Genomic DNA, 20,627 nt, shown 5'->3' on the forward strand with positions numbered 1-20,627 from the left:
CCACCACCCTGCCCCACAAGACCAGGGAAAACTTTCTGTTTGAATTCTGTTTTTGGGCAAGTTGGATGCCAAACCAGACAGAATTAGGACATCCTGGCTGAAAACCTGCTCCTTAAAGCACAAAGAGCAGCTCAGGCTGCGTTAAAGCTGCGTGTAAGATATGATGCTATTGAAAACCAAATAAAAAATCACAAGTACTTGGTAAGCAGCAGCTGCTTGCTTTTACCCCGGGCAGTTTGGGAAGGGAAGGAATGGCTATTTAAAGATGCCTTAATCAAATCCCATCCTGTCTACACCTCTAGATTTTGTTTCAAAATCCACTTAAACCACTCAGCTAACAAAGACCCCAGTTAGTAAAGAGAGAAGAAAACGAGCCAGCAACCCCATGCCTCTGGATTATTTCACTGCTCTGCGGAGGAGCACTGAAATGCTGACAGTTTACCTTTCAAATCCCCCGAATAAAACAACTCTTGAAAATTCCTAAAATACTATCAACAGCACCAGCAGCATGTCAGCAGGGTTGCTTTGTCAAAGTGGTAGCAGGGGCCGTGTCCCTGCTCACTGCCAGCAGTGGCATCTGACGGCCGTGCCGGGAGGGTTTTGCTGGGGGCAGGGGGCAGAGCCTCCCCGTGCCACTGCACCCCTGTGGGTGGGGGATGGTCAGCCTGGCTCCCACACTGAGCATGCCACAGCCTGAGCAAAACTGGGTTAAACACGGGATTTTTCAAAGATTGTTGTATGTGGTGCAGCAGATCTCCACCTCTCAGTTCGGTCTTTGCACCAAAATTGCACCAAAAAATAATTCTGAAAGCTTAACAAGCTTAAAACTGGTGTGGGAGCATGATCCCTCTGAAAGACAGCATGGAAAAAGGGGTCTGGAGTGCCTGTTGTAGGGTTCACCCATCTCTTCCAGCACTTCAGGTTTGGATGCCCAGAGGAAGACACGTCGGACCCAGTATCCTTCCAAAATTGCCGTTCACAGAAAGTCAATTTGGCAGCCAATTTATTTTTATGTGAAGATGGTGCAAAAATGTAGAAGAAATGGGGAATTCAGAAGGAACTATACTCAAAGAGAAATGACAAGTATAATTGCTAAAAAAGAATATTTTGAAGAAAAAAATAACAATCCCCAGCTCCCTGTGTTTGCAGCACATTATCTGCTGGTTCAAAATCAGGATCTAGCTGATGTTATTTTGGGGGATTTAAGCCAGACTCTTGCTGTCACCATCTCAACGTTCTTGGCCTTGTTGCTGTTTCTCTGTTTTATTATTCTGAAGAAAATAAGTCTTTTAGGGTGTTCTTTCTTTGGCAGATGAGTGGCTGCTTGAGCACCGAGTGGACAGACTCCAGGTGGCACAGTGGCTCAACGCATCGGTTGCTTCCCACTGCTCCAGTCAGGTGCAATGTCACGGGGATTTCCCTCCCGCAGCATGGGGCTTTATGGGCTCTCAGGGTATATCCCCGCATTAAGCACCTGCGCTGAGCTCCAGGCCTGTGGCCAAATCCTGCCAGCAGCTTGTGCAGCCTGGATGTGGCCCCAGGGAGAGGGGAGGTGCACAGGAGCAAGTGCCTGGGTGCACGTCCCAGCCATCCCTCCACCCCTCGTGGCTGGCCAGCCTTCATGAGACCTAGATTTCCCCCCAAAACAGACCCTGTGTCACATCTCAGGGTCCCTCCGTGTACATGCACAGGGCTGCTGAGCCTCTCCCTCACCTCCCACCTGCACAGGGCACTGCAGCTGCTAGTGGGAGCAGAAACTGTGGCTCTGCATGGTGCGAGCACATCCCCGCAGCAGATGGGACTATCCAGAGAACAGGCTGCAAGCTGACCTGGCTCCAGCAAGCTGCTCGTGGCATCACCTGTAAGAGCCTGACGGGGAGCCATGCATGTCCCCTCCCTTGCAGTTTCTCTCCTTTAAGCCCTTATTAGCTGCCCACTGCTGCAGCATAGACCAGCGGTGTTCATGCGCCTGCCTCCGAGCATGCCTTAATTGCCCCCTGAAAGCCTCAGGCCCCACAGGTACCTGGATAATTTACAGGCCAGGTTTCCATGCCTATATTTAAAAAAGTGACCCTAGTTTGAGAAAGCATTTTTTGGGGAGGAAGGCAATCTGTAATTTGGAAAGGTTTAAACATGTTTTTAAGCAACCCTGCAAAATAATGTGCTGCCAGGCAAGAGCTTTGGGTTAAATTATACCTCCACGAAAATCACAGCATGTAAAGCCAGCTGCTGGAAGTTGACAGGGCCTTAATTATGGCAGCCCCGGTGGGCGATCCAGCAGCAGAACAATCAGCTGGAAGACCTCTGCTGGGAGGCCACTGGTTAACCCTGCGTGCCTTGCACACCTCTGCCTTGCAGCCATGCTGCTGGGGCTGGTCGCTGGGCTCCCACCTCATCTTTGAGGGAAACAGCTTCAGAGAAGCCTAAGGTGCCTGTCTGCTTGCTTGGGTAGGCTTCTGTGTTTTTTTTTTTTCCTTATCCTAGTTCAGGCTGCTCCAAAAAATAAACACAGAAACTGCTCTGCTCAATGTTTCTTGACACAGAGCCACCGCTCTGCTGTTTTGCTTTGCGACAGCAGCCCTGTGAAATGCATGCTCCGTGCGCTGTTCTGTGCTGACATGCCCAGCTTGTGACTTAAAAGTTGACATATTCCCCCTCCCCAGCCCTCTCCCACACCATCTCCTATGGAGCCAGGAGTGTAGAAACACTGAGGCTCATTGCTAATGGCCCAGGCAAATGATTTAATCACAGTGATGTAAAAGGAGTGAGGAACATGTAGGATGGAAAAAATGCTGGGTAGACAGTAAGACTAATGAGGTAATGTGTAAACCCTAGTGCTTTCTAACAGACAGAACGTGGTAGAGCTGACATGTATATTGAAAGGGACATAAAAATGTAGACAAAACAATAGCCGTGGTTGGCCGCAGCCTGCTTTACGCAGTGGAAATATTTTTTCCTCTGAAGGCGAAAGGAAGAAGCACTGAAGGCTCCTCGAAAGCTCCATTCTTGGTAGTACAGCCACGGCATCGCCATGGGAGATGCAAAATGCTGGTGCACAGGCAGAGCAGCTCCAGGGGCTGTGCCATGTGCCTGTCTCACAGCCCCTGGTGTAACAAGTGTGCCAGGACTCGGCAGGTTGGTCGGCATCTGTCCTCATTGAGCAAGGGGACCACATGTGTCCCCTTTCACTGTGGGCTGGGTGAAGAGAAAAGCCAGGAGGTTTGCCTGCTTGCTTTTACTGGAGAAACCCCTTGGAAATTCCTGGGGGTGTCTGCAAAAAAACCCACCAAGCAATAACTGGAGTCACCTGGTTCAAACTGCCACAGCAACTCCCCCTGCCAGCCTGCCTGAGCCACTGGGCTCTCATGCCTTTTCTCCATTTTCGAGTAGCCACGGAAAATAAAAACAATAATTCCAGATGATTGTTTATGGCAGATACTCAAACTGCAATTATTTGGTCAAATTCTCCTATGGCTGCAGCACAACTTGGGCTTTATATCATCCAGGCAGTAACATCAGCTACAACCAGGCAGCATGCTCTGCCTGCACTGCCATGCACCCTGAGCGTGATTACACAGCTCAGTGCTCTGCAGTAGCTTAGCCAGGGCTAAAAACATAAGAATTTAGTTATTAATGTCATTTCACATTGAGATAGCATGTGAAATCAATCTATCATGCTAAATCTACAAACTCCAAACTGTATACATAGGGTATATTAAGGGATTTGGAAAGCTTAAGAATAGCTCCTAAGTGTCTGCATGTGTGTATAAGCACTGGTTGTTCTATCTGTGAGTTACCTGCCGCTCTGCAGAAACAGCACAGATAAGAAAACCACCCCGCATCGGCCCAGCTGGGAATGGCATTAGCAGGATGATTTGCTTGTCCCTGAGCTCTGTTCCTGTGCTTTGGGGCAATGTGAAAGCCTTGCACAGCATGGTGCTGCTCTGCAGAGCCAGGGAACCCCAGAACCCCCCCCGTCTCTCCACCCACTGGCATTTCTCCATGCCCCTGCCCCGAGGCACTGTGTTGAGCCTGGCTGATCCCCAGAGGATCAAGGCACCCCCACATTTCTGCCATCTGCTCTTAGCCTCCTCCTCTAAGAGCTCACTGAAGCATCAATCAACCTGACATTAAAAAAAAAAGATGCTAAGGAGCGGGCTGAATGTTGTGGTGAGCAGAGCCAGTGGGAAGAGGTCTCCTGCTTTCCGTGGGTGCTATAGATGCCTTCTGGCCCCTCTCCACCAGTTTGGTGCTGCATCCTGATCTGCTAGGGTGTTTTGGTGTAGGCTTTTCAAGCTGGCAGCTCTTTTAAGGACCATAAGGACAGCCCAAGTGAGAGGTCAGCACTTGGTGCTTTTAAAAACATGTCTTGTATTAAGTGCAGCGTGCCCCTTTGTGCTCTGGGGGCATCTCCTGCAACTTCCCCCAGGAATGCAGCCATCGCCTCCTCCATCCATGTTCACTGGAGCTCCAGCCCCAGGATCAGCTGCAGATGAGGTGACTAAAAGGAAAGACCATGCTACAGGGCAGCAAGCACGACTAGCACCCTCAGTGGGTTTTGTGAAGCCCGTGCTATTGCAGAGCGTTCACCTGGGCTGGTACTGGCAGACCGACATACAGAAGGATGTCTTTCCCCCAAACACTCATAGCGTGCGTAACTGTACAGTTTATAAAAAGCATCCTCTGAAAAGATTTTCCTACAAGGTAAAGGCCCATTATGAGGACTTCCTGGCTTATGTGGCTGTATATAGCAGCAGCAATCCTATTATGCTTATCCTAAACCATCCTCCACCAAACAGTGAAATGAACTTTACAGAACACTAGAAGCTTAATTAAGCCTCCAAGCCTGCTGTGAGAAGCACAATGCCAGTAAAAACTAGCTGGGTCGCAGCAGCCCCGGTGCTCCCGTGGACCACTTGTGCTGAACATCAGTGCAAGCCTTGTGAGCACCCGCGTGCGCCAAGAGCTGAGCAGCTGTGTCCGGCTGTACGGGGGATGTCAGGGCAGATCTGAATGTCCCAGCCACTTTGTTTCAGCTGCATACAGCTAGGTGACAAAATCCATGTTCCTCACCTTTCCCTTTCCGCACATGTAAGCCTTGACAGCCTTTGAATTGCTCCCCCAAAAGCCAAATGCCAGTGGAGCTCCTGGGCAGGAGCCAAGGGTTATGCAGGAGCGCACAGGCTGCGGGGCTGATTGTCCTGCAGTCGCACAAGAGTCTTGCTGTTGCTACTAACAGCATAAATACTGCTGTAACAAACCACAACACAGCTCACAGGGCTCGGTCCTGCAAGCAGCTCACCTCCGAGTGCCACAGCAGTCTGTGTGATGCATGCCCAGCCCCGCACAGGATGAGCCCCGACCTGGTTACATTGCAGCATGTTCAGAGCGCACCAAGCGGTGCTGTACCAGCCGGTGCATGGCTTAGCCACTGACCCTCACCAAATGTGGATTTTTGTGACCTTTTCAGGCCTTTTCCCTGCCTTTTCCTAACGGAGGGTGCCTCTGAGGTTTAGCTGTAGAAATTAATATCTCCAGATCCTTGCTTTTTGCTGTAACAGACAGAGACAAGTGAAATATTTTGTGTTCTTGCCTCGCCTGCCTGGTAACCCAGATACTATTAGCGAAGCACAACTGGGTCATGCGAATTAATATTAGCATCTGCGTTAGCTGCTTTATTTACATCACTGTAGCTGTCAAAAGCTGTAGGTAGCTTAAAGGGGATATGGTTTATTTATGTTGACACGAGTAGGAAAATAGCTAGATCAACGAGGCTGGCTCCTCAGGACCACGGGGCCGGGCAGAGCCCACAGGAGCACAAGGCCAAGGGGGACAAATGCCCAGGGAATGGTCTGGGCAGTGCAGGGGGAGGGCAGAAGCCCATCCCAGCTCACATGGGCCAGTAGCACAACCTAACGACATCTGCTGGTATTCTGTATTGTCCCAAACCAAAGTGTTTTAGAAATAACAGGATGGGGGGAGTCTGATGTTCCAGAGACCTGAGCTCCAGGTGAGCCCCATGAGCACCATCTGGGTGCTGCTGTGTGCAAGACATGAACTGCCTGTGTCCTTTGGGCTGAGCAGGGGGGATAGAGGTGGATACTGATTTCTAAAAGTGAACTCTCATGCTTCCTAATCTACTTTCATGTGTTCCGGGTGGAGATTTAAGTTGCTCCAAGACATGGACCTGGCAGGTCTGCATCAAAGTTCAAGTTGAAACTTTGCTTGATGGCTTTTCCATGGCTCTGGGTGCTGCTGTCACACCAGGGGTAAGGACCCAGGCCTCCTAGCTCCTGCTGCAGCCCATGGGGAAGGAGGAGGCTGCCCTGCAGCCCCCAGGGCACCCACCAGCACTGGTGCCCTGCCCTGGGAGCTCAGATCCTCTCCCAGAATCTCCCTGCACTTCACCAGAGCTGTGCCAGGGCAGGGGCTGCACTGGAGGCATCAGGTAGAAGAGGTTAGTTTTTAAACCTCTGATCACTGTTTTAATGTAATTAAGGAATTTAGGAACATTGCAGCTCAGTAATTATGGAAGCTTCAGCCGTATGAAGCAGTGCCTCTTTCCACAGGTCCCTGTGGCTCTCACAGAGGTCAGTGTCTGGTCCCATTATAGCAGACAGCGATGGGCTGTGGTGTCGGTGCTCAAAGGGATGGCACATGGCATTTGGGAAGAATAACATCTCTGCATCCAAGATGAGTGCTGAAGAAGCTGTCTGTGATGTGTCCTGGTGCCCACCTAGCTGAGTAATCACTACCAGGGCCCATGCAGCAGCACGTAAGCAGCATTCAGCTGGGCAGTCCTGGTAAAGGGGCCAGGGCAGGCTCAAGCGGAGCTTCCTACATCTCTGCAGGAGCTGCAGCCTCACTCGCCAGGTCTCCTCCTGCAGATGTGCCAGGCCTCTGCCTCCACCTTAGAGCCTGCTGCTGTGAGGAGCTGGGGCTGTCAGCTGCTACACCTACTGGTGGCTTTGTGCCTGAGGCCACTAACACCGCAAGTGGGTGCCCTGCCGTGTTCTGTCCCCTTTCCAAAACCCCCTGTGGTCAGGAGCCAACCGTCCTGGAAAAAAAAAAACAGCCCTGGACTTTCATTTTATAGGAATTAAGGCAATAAGAATTTCTGAGTAACAGAAATCTCAGCAAGGTGTTATGTAAGTAACTTCTGGTAGGGTGCTTTTTATCAACAGAATTCTTAGAAATTCTTTTTCATATCTGTAGAAATTGTATCACTTTATTTTTTTCCAGTCTGCTCAAAAAACTAAAAGTTTTTCACAGACAGACTTTACTGGGCAACAACCCTGTTAATGCCCAGGGTGCTGAAACTCATTTTAAAACAGCAGAACAAACTTTGAGGGCAGCACAGAAGCTTCTCCAGACAGGCAAGGAGGTCAGATTCTGGTGTTGCCAAATGGAGCTGCCTTTGCAGGCAAGGGTCTGTAGGGTGGCAAGAGCTCAGGAGTTCCCATTGCAGTGCCACCCTGCAGTGAACATAGCCTGGACCCCCTCAGTCACCACAACCAGATACTTTATCCTTTCACTGCCTTGATCAGAGAGATCCCCCTGTTCCAAAGACCCGCACCAGAGAGATGCAGTTGTTTGCTGGCTGAAGAGCCCAGTTATCAGTGAACTGACCAAAGCAGAAACGGCATCCTCCCACACAAGCCAAAGAAAACATTATTATAATCCTCTTACATTCCTGTCTCGATTGTTACATGGATAAATTCTCAAGCAACTCTATCACAACAAAGGCAACTGCTATTTCTTTAAAGTGACCTAACAAAAGGAATCAGGCTGTCCTGGAGCCAGAGGTACAGTTCTCTGCTGGATTTGGATACCAACTGTATTGGGTTTCCCTCTGCCTTCAGGAAGCACGAGTAGCTGTCTGGAAGCTTCAGCAACACACAAAAATTGCAGCTATAGTTGTCCTCGTTCAACAAAAGTCAAAATCTGTCCCCAAAAAAGCAAAGCTCTCCCTAGGACTGAGGATGTGGATGCTCCCCGGGCCTGTCAGCAGCCAGCAGTACTGGTGGGAAAAGAAATTGTGGCTGCATGAGAAGCAGAGGGGAAAGCCCCCCTCTACCCAGCTTTGCTGTGTGCTGTCCAGCCTGTGTACTGACCTTATTCCTCTGGCAGCCTGGGCTGGTTTCTGTATAAAGATTCCCCGGCTACAAAATCACACAGCGAGAGGCCACGGCTCTCTCTGAGCGCATTTGTTGTTGGTGAGGTGCTGCCAGGCCGTGGCCCACCTAAGGCTGTGCAGAGAAGAGGCAGATGCAGGCAGCTCCACCCCGCTGCCTCACCCTGTGCCTCTGTGCTCCAGGAGCAGTGTGGGGACACCTGACCCATCAGTGGGATTGCTCTGAACATGACCAGGCCAGAAATACTACAGCAACATTTGTCACAATGTGCTCATTTATCAAAGCAGGAATATTCTGGGAACAAGAGTTGGCTTCTCAAGGTCTGGTTTAAAAACACATGCATATTTTTGAATGTCCAGAACTCTCCCTTTCAACAGTGTTTAATGAAAAGTTCCCCTTTGAGCTCAAAATACCTTATTTTCCTAGATTTATTAATTAATTTTAAATAAATCAGGATTTTTTTTTTTTTTTGAGATAGAGTGGTCTGAAAATACTGAAATAAAATGTCTTGAATACTCAGACTCAAAACATAGGGTCTGTGGGGGAAAATCACCCAATCTGGGAAAGGATAATTTTCAAATCCTTCTATAAATTATTTCAGACAAGAAAAGCATTTCCTGCACCTCCTCACTCTTAACAGCTATGCCATAAGGATATTGCTCCATTGCCCCCACAGACTCCTCTGCCTTCACGTGGCTTGGTGCCCTTCCCAACTGGACAAGACCTGATCATGCATGTACCTAGAAATGTAGCTCCTGGGTGACACATGGTGCGTATTGTCTTTTCTTACTGTGTTTGAAAAGCTACGTTTTAAATGATGAAAATTTTAATGCAACATGAAAAAAAATTTTTACATTTTTGGGAACTTAAATTTCTATGGGCAGCTTTCAAGAAGACTCAGGAATTACATGGAAATTTCCAAGTTTCACCCCAATTAGCATGTCTCCCAGCAGCCTCTTCAGCCAACCTGTGCTGTCACGCTGTGGGAGCTGCTGGGACTGCGCTGGAGCATTGCACTGCTCCCTGCTGCAGCATTCCCATGAAAGCCTACTGCCTCCAGACTGCGTCTCCTTTTTACTTCACTAATAGCAAAAGGCAAGGCTTTTTTATCCTTAATCAGCTCCTGGCTCCATAGGTGTTCCCCCATCAGTCATTTCCAGCAGTAATCGCAGCGTTAGCCTCTTCTTGCCTCACACTAAATCTAGACAATTCCCTACCAGCCCCATGTCAGCTTTGCTCTTTGATCTCCAAGGGAAGCCTGAAATAATTATGAAATTGTGCTTTCTTTGCTGGCAGGTTTAATAACTCTCTGACTGCCTCTTTGGATGCCGTCCTGCCAGCTGTCACTCATACTTGGTAGAGGCGAATCTGTAAATATTGCCTCACCTTGTCTAAAACCCCATGGAGGATTTTTTAGTGGATGATTTGTTGGTGTTGGTTGCAGAGCCCTTTCCAGCAGAGCCCTTTGAGCTGACTCCTTAAGAGAGGACTGGAAAGGCAGCTTCTGAGTTCCTGGCTTCATCTTGTCTGGTAGCACCTACCAGCCACTGCCCCGGGAAAGGAGAGGGCACTGGTTCTGGAGCTAGTCTGATTTATCTTGCTTGTACACATACCTCAGTGTAAGACACCAGCTATACAGTTTGTTCCTTGTCGTCTTTCCAGAAATCCCACCCCACGTGCCCCCGATTGTCCTCACAGGACACTGAATGTATGTGAAGAAGAAAGTCCAGCAGATACCAAATCACTGTGCTGCATCACCTCCCAAAGGCACCTGCAAATTCCACCCAGCAATTACACAAACCTCTCTCCCAGCGCTAACAACTCCCAGGAGTGCAAAGTAGATGAAATTGGTAGGCTTGGGACTACCAGCAAATGCTGCTCCTTATCTGGGGAAGGAGTTGGAGCTGTTTTGCTGCTCTCTGCATTGCTGTTGGGGAGCCAGGCAGTTGGTTTGGGGGCTGCTCTCCTTGTCCTGAGATCCATGGGAAAGAAAATGCAGGGAGAACAGGAAATGTATGAAGAACTGGTGGAAAAAAAGAGTCAGCTCTGGCTGGTTATTTTTGACCGAGAGCTCTGAGCATCTGCTGGCTTTAGTTTTGCTAACTGTACTTTTTAATTTTGGCAAGGACGCACGGAGCCCAGGAGAGGAATGCTCTGAGTATAAAATTATAAATCAAAATATAATGCAATAAGTAAAATGAGCACTGAAAAACACCACTCACTAACTGTATATGCCATCTACCTAATAGTTCCAGGCCATGAGTCACCACTTGAATTAAAGAGGTGCAGCGAGGCCGAGGGCCAGCTCCACACAGGTAGTCAGGCTCTACACCTGCCCTTGCTCCTACCGCTTGGTGAAGTCAACAGCTCCTAGATCCTAACCCCCTGGGACCCTGTGCTCATATATGGGTGTCACACCTGGCTGCCCCGTCATGCCAAACTGTGCCTTCCAATTTCCTGTGTTATACAGGCACAGGGTTAATGGGGTCATGGGCTTGACTAGGCATCAGCAAAATGAACAAAAGAAATCCTGGTCTAGGTTAGGGCTAACCAACACTGTAAAAGGCAGCTGGAACTATCAGGAGATGGACACCTACACCATGGCAGTCCTTTCCTACAGAAAAAAAAAAAAAGAAGAAAGAAAGAGGAGCCCTGAGGGCTGCAGCACATGTTTGGGACCAGAAGAGCCAGCCCAAGCTCTAATCCCTGCCCTTCCAGGCTGGGGCAAGCCTTGCAGCAAGAGAGATGATGCCTGCTGTTGGGCTGCAGTCCTGGGGTGCGGGAGGCTGCAGGAGCAGGGTGGCTCTTCAGAAAAGGTGCCTACAGCTGCATTTTGGAAATGTCCACTCAGTGCATTAGTGAATGAAATGTGAGGGTGAGAGGAGCAAGGATGCAGAGGGGAGAGATTTCTACTGCTAGCCTTAACACCCTGAATGCAAGATTAAGTTTCCGTGAAGACAAAGAGCAGGAAAGTGGTGTAAGGGTTTTTCACATGCACATAAGCACTGATTATCCCTGGTGTAACAAAGCACCCACCTACCTAGCTGTAACGCCCAGGCAAAGCCACAGACCAGGGCTAGACCTTCTCTCTGCAACTTGCACTTGTGCAAGAGGAACTTACAAAAAAGAGCACTGCAAAATAATTCAGGACTGCTTCGCTGTGAGCTGTCAGGGTCCCGTAGTAATAACTCATGGTGATTTCATAGCAGCTCCAAGCCAGACAGTTTCCATAGTGCTGGCAAGGCCATGTGTCCTTGCCTTTGGGCTGCTCTCCTCCCCACTGGAATTCAGCCACCTCCGCACTGGGACACTCTGGGATTTTAATCCTGTAAATGAGGGCACCAACCCTGACCTCAAGGCTTCCCTGGGAGTGAGGGACTTGCTGCAGCATCCTTTGGTTTAGTTTCCAGATGCTCAAGTATTCATGGGAGTTGTTAATGATTAAGAAATGAGCTGGCTTTGGTCATTGTTACTTAAGTGGAGTGGCTGGCAGAAGGTAGGTACCTGAAACCTTAAGCCAAAAGGTGTGAATATCTCATTCCTCTACCTGTGGTCTGTGGCAAATGCACCAATGGCACAGTCTCTTGCTGTTCTGACTGGCCAAAAAGATAAAAGAAAGCCATTTTGTGACACGTTTTCCTTTACAGACTTCAAGAGAAGCTCTAGGTCTTTTTGAAACATTAGCAACAACTTGAGAAGGCTTCAAGTATTTTCATCCCCGTGATATTTGTTCCTTAAGTGCTTTACATTTCTTATGTTTGGTAAGGGCAATAATAACCATTAAACCTCATAAATCTGGGAGCGAGTCTCCTACCCACCTTGTGTGTAGCTTAAACGAAGCAGATTTGTTTACGGCATATTAAGGGCACTGGGAGGTTGGAACATTTTTTGCCAGCTGCTCCTTGTGATATTTTGGCAGCTCTTGGGACGTCATTGTCATTCCCAACATATCTCAAGATGGCTCTCAGAAGACCAAGAAAAGGCAGCCAAGCACATCTGCACACTCCTGTGAGGTTCAGAGGGCCTTGCACACCCCTTTGTGTCTGCTAAAGGAAACATGGCTTCGCTGTGCCTTGGGGCAAGGAAGGTCTCCAGGTCACAAAGCTCCTCTCCCTGAATGCAAGCTGCAAAACCAGGGAGAAATAGTACTTTTCTATTTTTTCTTTTTCTTTTCCTTCTTCTTCTTTAACATTTAATCATCCTAAAGTCTCTCATTGGAAGCTTTTGAATTTCTAGGAAATGGTGTTAACTGAGATGCTGGAAATACAGCTCTTTGCTTCCAGGCTGAACATGCATGCGGGCTCTGGAAGGTCTCACTACACACCTGGTTCATGCTGATTGCCCTCTAGTTACTGCATCTGGCAAAATTACACCCTGTGCCTGTGATCTTTTTATTTACATGCATTTTCTTTTGCAGGAAGTTAACTTCTAACCCTGGTGATTGCTCCTTCATCTGATAGACCTTTCTGCTTTTCCTAAGACCTTCACCACATTCAGGATTTCATTTGGCTGCTCCCTGTCTTGCACATTAAATTCACTTCTGATTTGATTCTGCAAAAATAATGCCAAAATGTTTTAAAAGTTTGATAATGTATTTTCTTTCCCGACTGACAATGCCTCACAGAAATGTGGCACATTCACCTGCAGACTTTGGCAGTACACCGTGTGTTGTGTCCTGTGAAAAGCCTCACCCTGATAAAGCACCAAGGAGTTAGAATTGACCAAGATACTGCTGACGATCATTTGGATGTATTATCTGCTCTTGATGCTTTCACACTTGATTACAGGCAAAAGGGCCCCTGGCAGGGCCACCAGGACAACCTGAGTTATCTCCCACTTCGCCCAGGCAGCTGGAAGTGCACAGGACTGAAAGACTTGAGTGTGGCCATAGACTGAGCTTATCTCTCTGGCAATTTGGGCTGATGAAACAATCAGTTCCACCACTTTACAGAACAAGCTCTTAAAGCCCTGTCGTTATTAAAGGTTAAAAAAAGCTGTAGTCTCTCAGGTAGCTTTTACCAAAGCCAAGTAGAGCACAAATTAGTATAAATTGGCACCTCAACACAAGTGTGTAATTTACATTTAGACTACTAAGAGTCAAATGCAAATCTTACTTTGCCAGACACAATGCTACGAAGCTGACTGGTTTGTGTGTACTGGAGCACTGCTGAGTCAGGAAGGCAGAAGTGGGATGGGTATGAAATGAGAAAGGGTCCAGAGAGGGGTGCAAGTGGATGACGGCATGCCCGAGGAAGAGAAAGTCACAGCCAGGAGGAAAAATAGCACTTGCTGCTAAAGCACAGGAAGGAGAATCAGGCATTCTGGGTCTTTTTCCTAATTATGGCATTTTGGATTTGTTCTGTGACCTTGGGTAAATAATTTATTCTCTTTGTGCACAGTTTCCCCATCTGTAAAATAAGGTTAATAGCTGCTGCTCAAATAGGTTGGCTTTTCTTGGCTTGGGCAAAGGAATGAGTCAGGGGAGACTTTGGCACACAGCAAGCCTGTGACGTGCTAAGAGACCACAGAAGTGAGAAGAGCAGATAGTTATTGCCTCTTTTACCTGAAGTAGCTGCAAGCCCCCGCTGGACCAGAAGAGCTGCAGCCAGGAGCTGCCAGGGGGCTCCAGGTCGCACCGGAGTGCACTTGGACCAGCCTCTGCTGTGGCTTTTGCATTTTTCTTTACTAGAGAAGCAACATAGAATGAAGCGAAGTGGGCTCTGACAACTTTAGAAGCACCATGAGAGGAATAGCTATTTCTCGCATTGTGCTGCAGCTTCCTCTACCTTCATTTCCACCCTTCATCTTGAAACCCATACTGCTATTTTTGAAAGTGAAGATTAATGCAACATTGTACTTCTCTGATTTTATTTTATTTTTTTCAGCCAGCTATAGGGCACAGTAGATGTATTCTCCTTGGAAACTTGCTAGCTGGCTGAGAGCGATGTGAAAACACATCAAATGCAGCAGCTTGGGTCTGTCCGTACTCTCAGTCCCTTTTCTGCTGAAGCTGCCATACAACACACCTCCCCAGTATGGGCAACACAACTCCTTATAGAACTTTGTTTGTGTTTTAGAGCCTTGCAAAACTGGTGGCTTAAATGGATTTGTAGGATTAATGAATAACCATCCACACCACAGCCCAGAGCATCTACTCATCTCGGTAACGTGAGAATCACGCGGTGAAATGTGGAATATTCATATCAAATCCAATGACTTGATTAACACCGTGGTTGATGAAGCTGATAGTACGGTTTGATCAAATCACTGAATTTCTGTGAATACTCAACATTTGCACCAACATACCCTAGAAGAGAATTTAATCTAAAAATTATAAGAAACCCTTTTATGACAAGCTATAAATGCTCACATTCTGTGTAACTTTATATTCCCTTCTTGGTTTCTATAATATTGGTAAAGTACAGAGTCTCTTCGAGGTAGGTCCCAGTAGAACATCAACTACAAATTAGTTTTACTGCGCACCCAACTATTTCTTAGTGGTTTTAAAATGCAGCGCCCAACTCATTCATACTATATTAGTGCTGGCCTGAATCCCTGTGAAACTGCTTATTTTAATTTCAGTGCACAATCAAAAGAAAATTCAAGAATTGCACAATTCAGGAAAATTCAGCAAGGTGCCAACCTCCAGCGTTCTCCGTTCCACCAGCAGAAGCAGAACCGCACGCGAGGCAGCTGGGCTGGCTGGGGGCCAGCGGCAGCAGGGACCTGGCTCCGGTGGCATGGCGCAGCATTGCTCCCTGCTCTGTTTGCTCAGAAAATAAAATAACCGCTCTGTTCCCCCGCAGGGCACAGTTTTATGCACTGCTAAGGTGAACAATAAACCAGCCTGGACAGCAGATCGGTTCTCCTGGCCATATAACAATGAACAGCATCCATATATTTTTAGTGAATTGCCTGGATTTCTCTATCTTTTATAAAAAAGAAGTGATGTGCACATATAAGGCAGCTCACCTTTTAGGAGTTTCCTATTATAGATGTCATTCCCAATGGTTAATAACTCATCTGAGTATGACTTGAGTAGCCCACATCATCAATATTAAATGTGACATTTACTATCAAGAACAAAGTTTTGGGGCTGCTGCCAGCCCCACTCATAGAGCTGTAAATATTTTGATCATTGTACAGGAAGAAAGAGGAGATGATCAGCCTGTGCTCACGCCTGATCCAGCGGGGAGTAAACGGGAGTAAATGGGTGTTTGCACAGAGCTCTGAGTGGCTCAGCACCTGCAGGAGTGCACCTTGGCAGGAGCATCCCAGCAGTGAGTGGAGCTCCTGTGCCCCCCTGCCCAGGCTGGTACCTGTGCTACGGAGACTGGGCTGCTGCTGAGGCTACAAAGGGGTGCACGGGGAGAGAGGAAGAAACCCCTCCAGGGTTTTAACAGCACTGCAATTGGGAACACAAATGTTCACGTAAACTGAACACTGCACAGGCTGGGAACTGAGCAACCCTGCTGCCCTGGGGAAGACCTCCTGGCCCCACAGCCACCACTTTCCAACAGGTCCCATGAATGGGATCAGTAGCACATCACCTTTCCTACTGGAAACCAGCAAGTAGGATGTCTGGCAAGTAATTCATGCAATAATTTCACCCTCTTGTAATATTTTGCAGCTATAGTTTGCTCATGGCTGTATTCAGCCTGGAGCTCCAGTTGCCCAGGATGCCTAAAAATCAATTAAATCACATGTATCCATTTCTGCCCATAAACATTTTGGTGCCTACATTTTTACTATACATTGCTGTTGCTATAGCTACTTCATGGTTGGATTTGTTTGTTGCAGGGCCATCACTGCTGAATGTTACACACAGGTACAGACCCAAGAAACTGCTGTAGTTTGAAATGCCTTATCACTCTGTCACTATACTTGGCACACAGCTATGACACCGCAGAGCTTACAAGAAGAAAAACCCTCGGGAGGGTCCCCCACGTTAGAGTTTCTTCCTTGCATTTCACCCTTCCCAACTGAAAAGGCAGCAAGGGAGGCTGAGCCTTCGCTCCAGCTGGGAGGTGGGGATGACAGGAGCAGTGCTGCTGAATAATGGACTGTTCAGCTCAATGAATGTACTGAAAAACAGCACTTTGGCTTGACCCAAAATATTTTGCTTTGCCTAAAGAAAAAATTTTGTTTTGTTCTGGATTACTGAAATTAGGCTTTTATTATTATTGTTGCTGTTGTTGTTACTGTTGTTACTATTGTTTCTATTATTATTTATTTTCTTAACAAGAAAAGTTACCTTAGTACTATTTCAAAAAAAGGGAGGAACCATTTCATTCAGAAAATATCAGAACGAACCACTTCCTTTCACAACTGTCCAGAGAAAATGTGTAGACACCCCTGAATCACACATCTCATTGCTGCAACCTGAACAACTCCCCGTGGCTGCAAGCTGGGCAATGCCCCCAGCTCCTCCTGAACTGGAGTGTTTTGGCAAATACACAATTTGCTAAAAAATGTCACTCAGCTACAGCAGTAAGAGAACATCAAACAAATAGCAGTGAATTGTTACTTTGATTTTTTATTTTTATTTTATTTTTCTAGAGACTATTGTATTAAGGGGAAGGATTTCTGGAAGAGCACCAAACATGTTTTCATGACTCTGACCCTCTAACTACAAATGACAAGTAAGTATGGAAGGTCTCATTACTATGGAATGGCACTGTATAATACAGACTGCAAATAGCAAACAGCCTCATTACGCCCATTATCATCTTTTATCATTGTTTAATTGTGTGTATCAATTTTTAATAAAGAAACTTCATGTGCCTATGAATTAGACCATACTGAGAGGGGCCTTTATTGATTGCAGAAATATCACCAGGCTAGCTGGGTCATCTGGATTCAGAAGCAAGGTGGAGCAGAAGAAAGCATCTTCGTTATTCTGGGCTGCATGATGAACAGAAACACTTGTTAAACTTTACTCAGTGTCACTTAACGATATTAGCCCTCCTGGACCAGAGTGATTTTACTGCTCCTCCAAATAATGACAAATGGTGCAGCTGGACAGAGCTGAGCTATTCACTCCAGTGATAATTGCTGCACAATGATATTAAAGAAGCATTCACCAAAAACTTCCCGGTTAATGATGTTTAATTCATTATTAAATGCAGCTCATTACTGTTGGAAAGAAGGCCATTTAGCAGCCATCAGCTTTGCTAATATTGCTGAGTGTCTTGCAGTGGCCAGACAGCAGGGGGAATGGCATGTTTTAAAAATGTATTTTCACTTCGGAGTAAAAATGGAAAAATTTCTGGCGGTGTTTGGAGAAGAATGTCAGCCACCATCAGAACCGCGTTTCCCTGTACAACCAGAGCAGGCAGTTGTTTGCTCTGGGAACTAAAATCTCCTTTACTCAAGGTATGAAAGGTGTAATTGCACTGCAGGAAAATCTCCCTGTGGTGGATCTGTGGCCCTCTTGGTGCCCAGCAGCTTCCCTGCACTGCAGGCTCGGGCACTATCACCATGGCCTGGCTGCACGGCCCTCCTCTCTCCAGCCCATGTTTGGCACTGAATTACCGTGTTTCTCTGGGGATTGGTGGTCCTGCTCCCCCAGCTGCTCTCCCCAAAGCAGCAGCCACCCAGGACAAGGCTCAAAGCGCAAAGGGCTGAGCCGTGCGGAGGGCCAGGACACTTACCCCCCCCCCCCCCCCCCCCCCCCCCCCCCCCGGTGCAGCTGAGCACCGCAGGGTGCTGACATAACCCAGGCTGAAGGTGAGGCCAGATGGTGCTCCACTTTCAAAGCTCATTAGGGGAAGGTGTTTGGTGACTCATGTCTAATTCCATGCTAATGTTCCTGCAGGTTTCGATCCCAGCCCCTCTCGCCTGCTGGAGTTCCATTCAGCCCCCAATTGTTGTTGCCCTGAGAGTACTTCAGGTAAAGAACAAGGCTGAAAGATAAGCCCTGAGCCTGGAGAATAAAAACAGCCAGGCTTGTAAACTCTCCCAGTAATGTGTCCTTGAGACTCCATTATCACAATGGAGCAGCCATCCTGCCACCACAAAATGTCACTGCTCCTTACAGGGAAGAATGAAGGAGGGGCTGGGATGCAAACCCCCTTCTTGGGGTGGCCGCAGGGGCTCACTGGGGCTGGGTAAATTCAATGATTTTTGTGAAAAATGGATGCGCTGATGCTGCTCCCTCCCTTCTCCCATAACTCATCCTGAAGCAGGTGGAGCGCGCCGTGCGGTCTGTTGCTGTTGTGCAAAGCAAATAGCAGCTGCCCCACTGATGCAGCTTGGGGCTGTTCGCCATATGTTTGCAGCAGGGCCTTCCTAGATACTGCACAAACACTGCTTAATTAAACATCAGGTAATTCTCCTGGAAGAACCGAATAGTGCTATTATCATCAACAGGTGCAGACACGGAGCTGGGAGGTAAAGGCTATCCCGTATCTGCTCAGGGCTGTCTGCAAACACGGGTGTGTGTCTGTGGGGATGGTGGGGACAGCTCCTGAGTCCAACACCCCCTCCGGGTCACAGCCGGCCCCATGTGCTCCTCTTCTCATTTCCCCATTCTGAAATCTGAAGCTTTACCCAAGGACTTTCTCTGTGACAAGCTGAGATAAGTAAGTGATCCAAACGCTCTTATCCTTAGTGGTATAAAAAAAGACCATATAACATTGTCTCTTTGAAATCTTTTCTCCTGTTTTTCCCCTTCTCATCCTCCCAGAAGCCAGATTCTAGAAAGCACTTGAGCAGGGTACAAGCTGTGCCCAGGCATTGTCCAAAACCACTCCAAAGGCCAGAGGACGCAGTGTGGGCAGCCTGCTGCACTCCCTGCTGCTCCCCAGGGATAGTCCCAGCTCCCTCACCCCATGCCTGGGTGCTGAGGTTCACTGCCAGGTGGCAGCTTAGGATGGAGAAATGTGGTTAAAGCTAACAAAACAACCATTAACCCACTGTGCTGTGAGCAGGTTAGGAGATAGATCTGGTAGTCTGCAATACAGTTACCCAAAGCAGCCATACAGCAGCACCAGAGACACTGGGAAGGAACTGGACTGTGGTGGAGAAGACAGGTTTTGCCTTGTGTGATGGGCATGCCTGAGTGCTCTGCTGGTTTTGGAGCTCAGCCCTCCTCAGACAACCACGTTACCAAGAGTTGAGGGAACCAAGGTGCCAGCTTTCTCCAAGGAGGTATCTCAACACTAATTCACATCTTTGGAGCTCAGAAATTGTACAGGGCAATGTCAGGTTATGGAACAGGCTGCTGATCTGCCCTGGTTTAATTAAGATAATGAGAAGTGTAGGATGATGAGCTATGGTTCTAGACAGCAGGAAAAAAAGGAAGAAAAGGATGAAGAGCAATTACATTTGGAACAAAGAAGCATCTACAGAGTTAGGGGCTGGGGAACAGGCTGTGACAGAGGTGATGTCTGTGGGAGATTTATGGGGACCCAAAATAGACCAGGGCAGGACAGGGCGAATGGATCAGCTTGGTAAAGCAGAGCCTTCTGCATCCAGAATGCAGGTAGCAATGCAGCCTGCCGGGCCTCTCTGAGGGTGTTCAATGTGTGGAGGAAAAACAAGCAGGCAAAGCTCAGCACATTTCCCAGCAGAGACGATCAGAAGCTCAACCGTCCTATGAGCCTGGGGAGGTCCCTGCTGAGGGACTCCTTGCCTTGCTAGCACCACCACACTGCCACCTGCTCGTAAACCTTGCCCAGTGTCAATGTATGGTTTCCAGAGGTGAGGCTGCCAGCTGTAAGAAACCCCAGAGTACATGCCACATGTTGAGCAGACCCATGGGTCTCTGACAAACAGCTCAAGAACGTGTTTAAGTCTCACAGATTTCAACAGGACTTGCGTGGACCCAGCCTGAAGCATCTGTTCAAGTGCTTTGCTGAACTGGGTTTATCCACCTCCAGTACCTGGACACAAAATGGAAAATTTCCTCTTTAATGCAAAATGCTGGGAAACCCTGGATAAAATCAGTCTTACCATGAGGTGTTATTAACTCTGCTCTCTTTGGACCGAACCAGCAGAGGTTCAGTACCTTCTAGGTTAAATACAGTCAGTCTCATTTCTGTCCCAGCCAGGAGACCACCATGATACAATTCTGATGAATACGTCTGCTAGAGAGAGCCCTGAGCATGTTATTGGTATTTCCTTAAAAGCAGTAGTGACAACAACAATAATGATACCACCACACTGGCACCACAAGTGGCATGCCTGCACGTCCCATTTTGTAGCAAACACTGCTTGCTCTTCCTTTGCCTTCCTTTCAAAACATTGCTTTGAAAAGAGCTCCACACCCCAGACACAGCCTTTCCCTGCAGCATCCCTTTGAGGGCAGCTGAAAGGTAGATTCCAGGAAATCCAGATCACATGCTGCAATGGGAAAGACAGAAAACTCTGAATGGGTCTCTGTGTGCAGGCTACATAATTCACCAGCACCATAATTAATTCAGATCACTTAGTTTTACAAGAAGTCCTTCAGCAGTGTAATTAAGCTTATCAGTGATCAAATTGGGTCTG

General features: G+C 47.8%; 2 protein-coding genes across 2 annotated transcripts in view; one reads left to right on the plus strand and one right to left on the minus strand.

Annotated features, from left to right (window-relative positions):
• Positions 1-16,824, plus strand: part of LOC311445901 (somatomedin-B and thrombospondin type-1 domain-containing protein-like) — a 76,532-nt gene extending 59,708 nt beyond the window's left edge. The window contains exon 7 of the transcript XR_014698660.1: positions 16,695-16,824. The gene's annotated coding sequence lies outside the window, so the exon portion shown is untranslated. The remainder of the gene's footprint in view (positions 1-16,694) is intronic.
• Positions 1-20,627, minus strand: part of KCNB1 (potassium voltage-gated channel subfamily B member 1) — a 115,914-nt gene that overhangs the window by 17,779 nt on the left and 77,508 nt on the right. The window lies entirely within an intron of this gene.

This window comes from Aythya ferina, assembly GCF_964211825.1.
Source record: "Aythya ferina genome assembly, chromosome: 16".
Taxonomy (NCBI): Eukaryota; Metazoa; Chordata; class Aves; order Anseriformes; family Anatidae; genus Aythya; species Aythya ferina.